Source organism: Lathamus discolor, chromosome 2 (assembly GCF_037157495.1).
Source record: "Lathamus discolor isolate bLatDis1 chromosome 2, bLatDis1.hap1, whole genome shotgun sequence".
In the NCBI taxonomy this organism is placed as follows: domain Eukaryota; kingdom Metazoa; phylum Chordata; class Aves; order Psittaciformes; family Psittacidae; genus Lathamus; species Lathamus discolor.
In genome coordinates, this window is record NC_088885.1 from 103,350,433 (window position 1) to 103,363,844 (window position 13,412).

A 13,412-nucleotide genomic window follows, 5' to 3' on the forward strand; every position below is an offset into this window, starting at 1 on the left:
AAAAAAGTAGATTTGCCAGTAGTGCTTTATTTCTTTTCCTACATTGGGATAGGACACTAAATTTAATTTTTGTTTTCTACACATTTAAGGGGTTAGCATGGTGGATCACTCCCTGCAGGTCAAACTATTTATGTAAGACTATTTAAAGTGGAAAGTTATCTGCATGTGCAGGGAACCTTGTCAATCATAACATTTAGAGAAAAGGGGCTAATAATATTTGCTTTATCATTTCACTTGATCTTTTTTTTTTTCTCTATTTCAACTGCAAACTCACAGGGTTTCTTTCTTACACTAGTTTAATGAAGCACCTAGTACAATAGGACCTGACTTCCATTTTGATCTAAACATTCTAAACATTCCTATGATGAGAAGAATTACCAACATAACATAAAAAACATAAAAAACTTAAGTATGTCATTATATTAATATACTTGATATAGTGGTCTCTGCTGTTGTTTATAATAATGCTGCTTTGAAATCTTCACTCCTTTCTGTTACGTTATCTCCGCATCAGCTTTCTCCATCACTTGCAACGCTAAAGTTGTACACCTTAAGATTAGAATAGCAGAGGTGAACTAGGAGCTCTGTAAGAGAGTTTGCTCTGTTTTCACGGAGGCAACTATTTCACACTGTTGTTCACCTTGTCTTGGTTGACACAAAGGCCATGTTTTCATTGTTCTGAATGTCTTACTTACATCAAAACACAAGTTGAAGTACCTGGGAAATTCTGGCATCTTACAGATGTTAATCTCAGTCTTCCAATTTAGCTGTATGAGAGCTGTTAGAAACTAGCACAAAGTCAAACCATTGAGCACAAAAGGTGTTCAAGTCATAGGACTCCACTTAAACAAGGAAGGTTTCTGCACCAATGTTTTAACAGGAAGTTGTGCTTGAGGTTGATGCCTGGGCACTTCAGCTCCTGCTCTGAGTCTGATATTTTACTGAATAAGAGCATGAAAGAAGTACTGCTACATATCAAACTTGATTAGAAGATAACATGACAGAAGTGCTCCTGACACTGGTCAAATTTAGCAGCAGCATAATAGAAGGACTGAGGATCAAGCTTAGGACAGTGTGTTGAACACAGCAGTGCTCGTCATGCTTTCCTATTCTTCAAGTATGCAATAAGAAAGTAAATTCAAACAACTGATTTTTGCTTATACATACTCACACTGTCATACCACTGTGACAGAATAATAACTCTGTACAATAGAATAAGGCTCAGAGGCAATGAGCAAGGGTGATGTGCCCATGAAGTCAGGAAATAATGAAGGGTGTGACTGACTACAGCTGCTGAAGAGAAACTGACTTTATCTCAAAACATAGGGGACTTAAGAGTGGCCATTGTTTTACTCAGCTATGTCAGTTGAGTGGATCAGCTGACTACCTCACTGTTGAGTGGATCACCTGGTGGTGTAAATATGTTATTCAACTTACTAGAAGAGTGTGAATGTCTCCCTGAGTCAGCAATACCAGCATGGGGGGAGTATAATACAGAGTATAAATACTAATCAACTAGCAAAAGAATGTTGAAAAAAGCTGTGAGCTTTTTTTGGCTTTACCTCATGTATTCCTTCCCTGGAACTGGGGATGCCCAATGTCATAATGGTGACTATATTTGTTTAGCAGTAGCAGTCAGTTTTTCCTTCTTAGTAGCTGGTGCGGCGATGTTTTTTTTTTTGACTTTCGGCCTGGGAACAGTGATGATAACACTGATGTTTAGTCTGAGCGAGGACTTCGTGAGTCTCATGCTCTGCCAGGGAGGAGGGGAAGCCAGGAGGAAGCAGAGACAGGACACCTGACCCAAGCTAGCCAAAGAGGTATTCCGTACCACAGCACGTCATGCCCAGGATGTAACTGGGAGTTACCCGGAAGGGCACTTACTGCTTGGTCGGGCTTGTTTCGGGGGGTGGTATCGTATTCTCTACCCTTGTTATTTCCCTTATCATTATCATTAATGGTGGTAGCAGTAGTGGTTTGTGTTATACCTTAGCTACTGGACTGTTCTTATCTCAGCCCATGGGAGCTACATTCTTTCAATTCTCCTCCCCATCCCTTCAGCAGCGGGGGGTGGGGGGAAGGGAATGTCTCCTTCACAGGTTGAACACTCGAGAAGGAGAAAATAGATGTGTAAAATTGCTAAACACTTCTATTATATCTTCATACGGGAGGTGCTCCAGTCCCCTGATCATCCTCGTGGCCCTCCTCTGGACTTGTTCCAGCAGTTCCATGTCCTTTTTATGTTGAGGACACCAGAACTGCACATAATACTCCAGGAGAGGTCTCACAAGAGCAGAGTAGAGGGTCAGGATCACCTCTTTTGACCTGCTGGTCATGTTCCTTTTGATGCAGCCCAGGATACAGTTGGCTTTCTGGGCTGCGAGCGCACACTGCCGGCTCATGTCCATTTTCTCATTGACCAGCACCCCCACGTCCTTCTTTGCAGGGCCGCTCTGAATCTCTTCTTTGCCCAATCTGTAGCTGTGCCTGGGATTGCCCCGACCCAGGTGTAGGACCTTGCACTTGTTGTGGTTGAACTTCATGAGGTTGGCATCAGCCCACCTTACAAGCGTGTCAAGGTCCCTCTGGAGGGCATCCCTTCCCTCCAGCATATCAACCAGACCACACAGATTGGTGTCATCGGCAAACTTGCTGAGGGCGCACTCAATCCCACTGTCCATATCAGCGATGAGGAAGTTAAACAAGACCGGTCCCAACGCCGATCCCTGAGGGACACCACTCGTTACCGGTCTCCAGCCGGCCATCGAGCCATTGACCACAACTCTTTGTGTGCGGGCATCCAGCCAGTTCCTTATCCACCGAATGGTCCATCCATCAAATTGATATCTCTCCAATTTAGAGAGAAGGATGTGGTGTGGGACAGTGTCAAACGCTTTGCACAGGTCCAGGTAGATGACGTCAACTGCTTTACCCTTATCCATCAATTCTGTAGCCCCATCATAGAAGGCCACCAAATTGGTCAAGCAGGATTTCCCCTTAGTGAAGCCATGCTGGCTGTCACCAAGCACCTTGTTTTTCATGCGCCTTAGCATGCCTTCCAGGAGAATGTGCTCCAAGATTTTGCCAGGCACAGAGGTGAGACTGACTGGTCTGTAATTCCCCGGGTCTTCCATTTTCCCCTTCTTGAAAATGGGGGTTATATTTCCCTTTTTCCAGTCGTCGGGAACTTCACCTGACTGCCATGATTTTTCAAATATGATGGCCAGTGGCTTAGTAACTTCATTCGCCAGCTCCTTCAGGACCTGCGGATGGATTTCATCAGCTCCCATGGACTTGTGTGCGTTCAGATTTTGAAGATGGTCTCGAACCAGATCCTCTCCTACAGTGAGCCCAAGGTCTTCATTCTCACAGTCCCTGCATCTACCTTCTAAGAGCTGTGTGGTGCAGTCAGAGCCTTTGCCAGTGAAGACCGAGGCAAAGAAGTCATTCAGAACCTCAGCCTTCTCCAAATCCTGTGTAGCCAGGTCTCCCAAAAGCTTCCTCAGGGGGCCTGTGTTGTTCCTAGTCTGTTTTTTGTTTGCTATGTACCTGTAGAATCCCTTCCTGTTATCCTTAACATCCCTGGCTAGGTTTAATTCTAACTGGGCCTTAGCCTTCCTAACCTGGTCCCTAGCTTCCCGGACAACATCCCTGTACTCTCCCCAGGCCACCTGTCCTTGCTTCCATTTTTTATAAGCCTCTTTTTTCCTTTGAATTATCCTCAGCAGCTCCTTACCCATCCAAGGAGGTCTCCTGGCCCTTTTGCCGCACTTCCTTCTAGTTGGGATGCAGCACTCCTGAGCTTGTAGCAGGTGATCCTTGAATATCAACCAAGAGTCTTGGGCCCCCCTGCCCTCCAGGGCTATATTCCATGGAACCTTACTAAACAGGCTCCTGAAGAGGCCAAAGTCTGCTCTTTTGAAGTCCAGGGCAGTGAGCTTGCTACACGCTCTTCTCACTCTCCTGGGGATCTCAAATTCAACCATCTCGTGATCGCTGCATCCAAGGCTGCCCTGGAGTACCACATTCTCAACAAGCCCTTCCCTGTTGGTGAGCACAAGGTCAAGCATGGCACCTCTCCTTGTTGGCTCCTCTATTACTTGCAGAAGGAAGTTGTCTTCCACACAATCGAGGAACCTCCTGGATTGCTTGTGCTGTGCAGTGCCATCATTCCAACAGATGTCAGGGTGGTTGAAATCCCCCATGAGAACAAGGGCCTGCGAGTGTGAGGCTTTTCCTATCTGTCTGTAGAGTGCTTCATCCACAGGTTCTCCTTGATCAGGCGGCCTGTAACAGATTCCCACAGTAATGTCTCCCACTGCTTTTTTCCCTTTAACCCTGAGCCAGAAACTCTCTGTAAACTGCTCACCTCTCCCCAGACAGAGTTCCATACTCTCCAGCCTATCCCTAACATAAAGGGCATGTCGTGGTTTAAACCAATCCACACAGGTTGTCCCCTCACCCCTGCCCCGCCCCTCCCCACTCCCGGAGGGATGGGGAGGAGAATCAGGAGAATGTAACTCCCGCGGGTCGAGATAAGAACAGCCCAGTAACTAAGGTATAACACAAATCACTGCTGCTACCGCCAATGGTAATATTGATAAGAGAAAATAACAAGAGAATACGATACCACCGCCGAACGAGTTCAACCCCCCTGAAGAGAGAGAGCCTGCCCTTCCGGGTAACTCCCAGTTACCTCTCCGGGCATGACGTGCTGTGGTATGGAATACCTCTTTGGCTAGTTTGGGTCAGGTGTCCTGTCTCTGCTTCCTCCTGGCCTCCCTCATCCCCGGCAGAGCATGAGACTCACAGAGTCCTTGGCCAGAATAAACATTACTTAGCAACAATTAAAACTAGTTGGTGTTATCAGCTCTCTGCCCAGGCTGGAAGTCAAAACACAGAGCTTGCACCAGTTATAAGAAGGAGCAAAACGGCTCCTGGTAAACCCAGGACAGGGCAATACCCCCTCCCCGCCTGCTGGGCCTGTCTTTTCTAAAGAGCCTGTAACCTTCCATTCCAAAACTCCAGTCATAGGAGCCATCCCACCATGTTTCTGTGATGCCTATTATATCATACCCCCGTAGATGTGCACACATCTCTAATTCCTCTTGTTTGTTCCCCATGCTACGGGCGTTTGTATAGAGACATCTGAGCCGAGCTCCAATTGAAGCCGGGTCGTTGGCTGGAGCAGCCGGTATATATGTACATTGTTCCCAGCAGTTATTGTAGGTTCTGGCAACTGACTGACTGTGTTGGGATGGAATGATGCCCCCCTCCCCCAGCACATCTAGTTTAACGCCTTCTTGACCAGTCTGGCAAGCCTCCTACCAAAACTGTTCTTCCCCTTTACCAGAGCAGCTCCACCAGCCCCCAGTAGACCTGGCCTACTAACTTCAGTCCTATATTCAAGACACCTAAACCCCTGACTATGACACCACCCTTTTAACCATTTATTAACCTGGCCAATCCTCCTAGCTTTTTCTTGGTCCTCCCCTGTGTCCTGGAGAATTGACGAAAAGACTATCTGAGCACTGGAGCCCCTAACCACCTCTCCCAGGGCTCTGTAGTCTTTTTTTATGGTCCCCAGTCTACTACTATCTATATCCCTAGCACCCACTTGGATCACCAGGAGTGGGTAATAGTCCGTGGAACTTACTAGAGCAGGCAGCCTCTCTGTAACATCCCTGATCCGTGCCCCTGGTAGGCAGCACACCTCCCTCAAGACGGGGTCAGGCCGACAGACGAGTGCTTCCATCCCTTTCAAAGTAGAGTCCCCTATTACTACAACCCGGCGCTTTTTCTTTGCAGTGCCCGTAGAGATCTTTACCCGTGCATAATCCGTCTGTTTGTGGTGCAAGTTAGTTTCCTCGTTAGTCTCCTGCAGGACAGCAAAGCGGTTCTGTGTGGGGACAACATATTTAGGAGGAAGCCCCTTGCCTTTAATTGTCCTTTTCCTCCTTTTGTTATTTTTCTTTGTCACTAATTCCCAGCTTCCCAGGTTGGTGGCCTCCTTCTTTCCTTCATGAGCTGGAGGGGAAGCTTGAGGTCCCTGCACAGTTTGGGCTGGAGCAAGCAGCCCCGCTTCCTCTCAGCTACCCTGACATCTTGAAGCCCGCTAATAGCATTCCGCAGCTCAGCCACCTGCTGCAGGAGGACCTCCACCAGAGAGCACCGAGTGCATCCCTGCCCATCGTGCACCTTTCCCTCACCTTTCCCTACGCCTTTCCAGAGCGTAGTGGAGAGACCATGATGAAATATTTGAATTTTGTGGCCTGCTTTATCTCCAAAGGATGCTGAAATAGTGCTTCTTGCTCTTGTAGTTGAATTGCATTGAGTATAATGAAGTGAAAGAGTCTATGAGGAAAATACCGCAGATATAATCACCTAAACTTTAATAATAAGTCTACCATCAGAGCTAAATCAGTGTTGCCGTTTGGCTTTGGTTTGTTTAGGGTTGTCTAACTATAATTTCAGTTGGAATTTCTTTGCTTTGCTTTTGGAAAATATTGTAAATTAGAAAAGAAATTATTGAAAAAAATTGATCAGGCAGAGCAAATGAGGGCTTATATTTAGCCAGTCATTATTAACTTTTTCCAGATCTGTGAAATCAGATGTCAAATATATTATATATAAAAGCAGTACATATTTGTGCATTTTTCTATATATATAAATAAATGCCAAATGTATAGGATGTCAATTCAACAGTTGTTAAATAGGTAGGAGAGCTGCTTCTAGGGAGCCCTGAAATAAAACAGAATGAATCTGAGTTTAAATCGCACTTCTCAATCTTTGCCGAAGGAAATTCTGTCATCTTCAAAAGTTGATAATAAGTTATGCTTAGGAAGATTAACATTTATGCCTTGAGATATATTCAAGGGAGTTTGTTCTACTGTATGAGATTCTGTATCCCTATAGCAAAACACCTCTTTGAGACTATTACCTAGTATCTAATATGCAATGAGAGACAGTGTGATCAGTAGGAAGGATGAAGAAACAGGGCCTACAAGGTAGCAAGAGGGACCTATACAAGTGCTCTGAGTTTTCCAGGTTCAAATGATCATTTTGACTTCTCGAAGGCATACCCTTTTTTCCCACTTGTCTTTTTCTTCCTAAGGGAAGGAAACTATTATAATGGAAACTCTAACAATGAAGTTATAAAGTGCTCTTGCTTACTCAGCAACCTCAAAGCAACCTGGCATTGTGTATACTACAGAAATCATTTGTCATGAATTTTAAGCATGATCAGAAAAGCTACTGTAATTAGACACGAGAAGAATATGTAAAATATAAGTAAATGTATGTAGATGAGCTTGTATTTTTATTACCAACTCTGCATTTATTTCAATAAAGACTTCCTGAATATACTGAATTTCAGCTGTCCTTGTTTTCTTTAATTATAGTTTAGTAATGCAAACATTTTTAAAGTAGTTTGTTGAGAATCTGTAAGTCTAGCATAATTGGCTTCACATCTATGAAAAGTTATGTGCAGTGAACACTTTGAAACCAGTAACCTAATTTTCTGATATCTAGCTAGTAGTGGAACCATTACATATAACCAAAATATGGAATTTCATGGACTGGGCTTTTGCAAAGCAAGGCAGTTTCCGCATACACCATCTTTTGATATATCATGTGTCTTATTAGAGTTTCTGATACAGTTTGAAAAAATAAAGAAGCTTATGGATTCACTGTCCTTTTTTATATTAACAATGCACAAAGAAAGGTAATAATTCCATGGTATTTTTATTCATTGATTCACCTATTATTTCTCATTAATATTTCAGTAAAATAGAAACACCTTCCTGTTGCTCTTTTTAGAATAATATATAAAAGCAGTGCTAAAATGACAGGTATTCATCATGACATTTCAATATTCAGCTGTTATTTCCTTTTTTACCTCTTGAATGAATTTGGCACTGGATTTGATCCCATGCTTCTTGAAATCAATAGGAGCCTTTTTATTGATTTCAATGGAGCAGAAGTAGGCTTGTGGAGGCAGAGTGGCTTGAGTAGTAAAGAAAAATAGCTTTATATATCCCCAGCAGAATAAATTCCACTTTGGAATGGAATTTTGGTGCCCAGTGACTAGGCTTTTATTAAAAATGTGGCTTTTGTCAAAAATAGTTCAGCTATAACAATAAGCAGGACTATACTTGGCTTTACTGAATGTGTGCAATGAGACTCTTTATAATTCCTACCTTGTTTGATTTTGTTTTCTCTGCTCAGTGTTTGTAGACTTGGCAAGAGCTCAAGGGTTTGTTTAGTTTTCCATTAGAATCAAAAAGGCCACGCTCTACTTGTTGAAGGCATGAGTATTACTCCACTACCACTGCTGCCTCCTATGTGTCATTTGATGACCCCATGCCCTGCAAATGTCTTCTGTCTAACCCTAATGTAATCCTGAAACCTGTCTAATTAGCCCAGGCTGAGAGATCAGTGCTACTCCGTGGGAGGATTACACAGGCTGAATGCAATGTTCACTGTGAAATTAATTGCAGCAATGACATAATTACCACAAAATCCCTATCACTGGGAATTAACATCAGGATTGTTCTATGTTGTTTTGGTGACTGAAGCACAGTGAATGTGAAATGCTGTTCTGTATTTTCAGTCCTGTTTATTTTTCTTGAACTGAGAGTGGAATGTTAGGAATGTGGCAAGTGGAACCTTAACAGCCAATTCAAGACAATATTCTGAACTCTGTGACAAACCTGAAAAAAAAAATAAAATAGTGGGTTGCCTGCATGAAAATGGAGACAGGCACACTGTAATTCTCTTTTCTTAGCTGGTCATACACTAATATACCATCTGAGTCCTAGACTCATGGTAGCTATATCAGAATATTTTAATACTCAAGGCCACTGCTGTCCTGAGAATTACTGTGAAGCCTAAACCTGGTTTTGATCTTGAAGCTTGGTGGATGCTTTGTGTCAGGGCCCTGAGGCTACTACCAGGCTTTACTGTCCCTGACCGCCTGTCCATGGTACTTCCCCCTACACCTCTCCATGGATCCAGGAGCCCCATTTCCACTCAGTTTGGAGGCTTTTTGCCTTTCTGGGTTGTGATCTGTGTATGCCTTCCTCCTGGCCAGTTTTGCAGATGGACACCATATGCCTGTGAGGCAGTTTTATCTCTGGACCAACCTGTTACTGCTCCGTGCTTGGGCCCTTGAAAGGACCCTGAACCTGGTTGACCACTGGATTTGTCTAGGCTGTTGACAGTCGCTGTCATCAGTGCCCTGCTTGTCTTCTGCAGGACTACACCTGGGTCAATGAGGGCATTGCCTGCTCTGGGGTCACCCTTGGCTTGTTGCTCCTTCTGCAATAACCCTGTTCTTGCTGCTGTCTGACAACTTGAATGCGACAACTTGAATGCTCACCTAAGGGTATGTGAGATGCTCACCACTCTCAGTACTCTGGATTTGGTTTTCTACTTTAGAATTATTTGTATGTGAAAAAAGACCTTGAATTAAATATGAATACAGTCCTGGAAGCAGGAACATGTACCCAGTGATAGTTCGTCCCAAGTGTCTGCTCTAACTTCTGAGTTTACAATATATCCTTGCTCTTCTCCTCTTTTTTTTTTTTTTTTTATTTTATTTTATTTTCCCTTACTCTTTAAGGTTTTTCTGCATATCATCACATCTTCAGCTGAAAAGGCTTTTAAATAAATAAGTTGTAATTTCTTGGTTAAAGCACCCATTTTAAAGACTGTCCCTTTAGTCTGGGAAAAGACTTCTAGTCCTTAAGCTGTTGCTACTTGTTATTTTATAAGTGATAGGCACCAGCTTTCTTTCAAGAGAAAGATAAAATTCTGGTTTATTCTTTGCTAGGAAAAATTTTTAATGTTGGAAGAAGGTTCAGAGCTGCATATCTGAAATAGAAGTGGGCACCAGTCACTTTAGCATCAGGAAGGGTACAGAGACAGTGTTTTCTCCTGGCCTGATGCAGGCAGATTCAGACAGAATGTACCTGACTTTACACTGACCTCTGCTTATTCTGCTGATTATTTTGGATTGCCAATTTGAGAAGCTTAATTCTTCTTGGGACTTACCAGTGGATTCTTGGGCTAAATCGGGGCTCTATTTTCCATGTGTGATATTTGGATCCAGACTTGGATAGCACTGAGGTTTTGTTGTTTTAAATCTCCTTTGGCCTGAAAAGACTTTAAAACTGAAATTTAAATGAATGCAGTCTGTGACTAATGGCAAAACTGCTTTGCTAATAAGGCAATCAGCGTTCTAAAAAATTTGCATGTCAAAGGCTACAAACTCCTAAAAGCTAGAGTTTGGGGAAGCCATATAACATAAACAGCTGAGCACACAAAAAGGCTGGAAAATTCCAGTTTTCCTAATTAATGTAATTATCAAAAAAGCACTTATGCAGCATGTTGCTGCTTGGTATAAAGCTTCCCTGTGTCTAATGGACTTACAATTATTTGTAGAACAAACCTGGGCACTGAGTGTTCATTGCAATCTTGATTACACATATTTTAATATTTAATAAATTATATTGAATACTAACCATCTTGTTACATTAGAATGCTTCTCTCTATGCTGACATAAAGAGCAGAGTAGTACTGAAAGTTCTGGCAGGATATAAGCTTTGGAGTCTTTGGAATTGCTCCAAAGAAGAAAGACAAATTGATGAGTGAAGTAATTGTTATTCCTAAAGGAAATGAAAAGAAAGCGAACCAGCTTTCAGGCCTACAAGTTCCTCTTGAGGTTAGAAACAGAATGAACTAATTTATTAATTCTCATTTAGATATGAAAGAAAATGGGATTGTTCCTGCAGCATTCAGTAAGAATGAATCCACATATCTGGTGTCATTGTTGAGCAGAGGATATAGGTAGCTATACGTCAGCTACATATTTTTATGAAAAGTAATAATTTCTTATTTCCAAAACATTATTTTTCCAACCTGACACAAAATGGAGGAAATGCTGATAGAAATAATTTTCTGAAGACGAAATATTCTTTTTTCCTGTCCAACTTTCTTGTTAAGATCAAACATTAACCCACATAATTCTGTAAATCCCCAATTCTTCTTAACTACAGCCAAGTATCCACTCATGAAACGGCAGTAAATGTATTAAAGACACCAGTGAAGCAGTGGATCCAACAGCTTGGAGGGAGAAAATCAGTTTAAATAAACTAAAACCGAAGTAGCTTTCAGAATTAAATCTATGTTATATTAATAAATTGTTTATGATAGATTTTCTTTTTAGAAATTTTTCATTTTATAATGTTATGTTTAATTTTATAAATTTTATAAAATTAAAAAGACAATTTATATAAAACTTTACATAAATGTTATAAATTACATTTAAATTTATTTTTTCTATGACTATAGTTATTAATTGTAATGCACATCAGTTTTCTCATCTATAAAATTGATTAAAATGCTTAAAATTAAGATCCCTATGTTTGTTTTCTACAAAAATAACTAGCAAGCTGCTGTGTTGCATAGCTACAAAATAGTATGCAAATATACTGTTGGAGGAAATTACCCATTTTGTAGTGTATTTTAATTTCACTTGAAGGAAGGTATAAAGTAAAAAAAAAATATTTTATAATAATTATTTCAGGACCTTATCTATGTTTGCTACTAAGAAAATGACATTCCCAAGAGGCCTCTCAACTATGGTTTATGAAACTATGAAACATTTAAAACTTCCATTACTTGAGGTTAAATATCTTTGACCTAAGTTCTTAGAAATCTGTATAGGTTCTTAAAAGAAGAACTCAGTAGAAATCTTGCTGAATAATATTTTTTTTTTCCTAATTTTTCTTTGTGGAGGATTAATTGGAAGGGTCAGAGTTGTGCAAACTGTTGCATGATACAAAAAGCATAACATCTTCATCTAATATTGACACCCAAATTGAGGTTGAACATCAGTGCTAACCTCAGTATCCTCCACTCCTGACAGCAGTGAATGTACTGTTATAGGTTTTGTTTAATGGTAGTTAAATGCTTCTATTGTTTGGCATGAACTTCTCTATTTTTGGCAATAAATAGCTTTAATGTAGTCTTTTAGTTAGAAGGGAGGTGGGGTGTTGGGTTTGGGTTTTATTTTTGTGTTTAGAATGTTTCTTTGCATTTGTCTTCATGTGAGCCTGCTCTTCATTCTGTATAGACTTGTTTGTGTACAGTCCTTAAGATACTCTCATATTTATGTTAACTATGAAAATATTACTCCCATTATATGAAGCCTTCTACAGTATTGTGCTCTGTGGGACATGGATAGGTGAGCCAGACAGAGGAATTTCTTGCGAGGCAAATAAAGGCATAGCTGAAGGGGACACGCATCAACTATTTCAAATCCCAATGACAAAGCCACATTGGAGCTGTCAGAGCAGGAGCTAATTTAAGGTAGTATTATGTTTATCTAAGCCTGAGGACTGCTCAATGGAGGCTACATCAATCATCAGTTACAAGATCTTTAGTGCAGAAATTCTAAATTGCCTCTGTTTCATCCTTAGGGGTTGTAGATGCCTTTCCGGTCAGCTAGCCAAACAACCTGCTTTGCAGTTAAAATGTGGTCATATTTTTTGCCTGCTAGTACAATGCAAAAAGAAGAGAAAAACGTTGAAAAGAATTTGCAAGGATACTTTTATAACAGAATAATGCATTTTGCACACTGGAGTCTTCCTCGCCTAGATTCATAGAATATTTCACATAGGAAGATACCTCAGTAGGTTGACTAGGTCTTTCTTACCCCCCTAAAATACTGTAAATTTCTTCCTGCATTCCCTATGTACATCTTGCTCTCAAAATCTCTGTTTTCCCCATTTCCCTAATTCTGCTAAAATCTTTCCTTCATCCCTTCCAACACTGTAGTACTAATGAGACAGAACTTTCATACCACAGCTTTCTCTTTGGCTCTCCATATGATTTAACAATGCCACTGCTATTTCCCCTGTCTTTGGTTGGCCTGCTGGTTTTTATATGCTGCATTTGCTGGTCAGAATTACATACAGCTGATTAGACTTGCAGGTTGTGAGGCAATTCAAGCAGTGTGGATCCAGGGCTCTTTGCTTTCTTCACTGGTTTTATCAAATGCTTCTCTGCCACTTGTAAAATCTTCTAAGGTCTGTCCTCTTCACCCTTTTGAAAAACTCAGTTAAAATTGTCCAGAGGTTTGAAACTTATGTAGGGTATGAGAGACTAATGTATTGACAGTCAAATTGCTAATACTTGTTTAATTAAGAAATCAAGCTAAAGACAATTGTATATGTTTGATTGTTGCACATACACAAAGGAATCTGGAAGTAGGTTTTTGTTTAATTCTTATGTTTGCACTAATTTATATTTTCCACTGATTTACAGTTTTCTCTCTAGAACTAATATGTGTGTGTATGCATATTTATACTTCTATATGTATATAAATATTGTTGGTGGTTGCTTGGTTA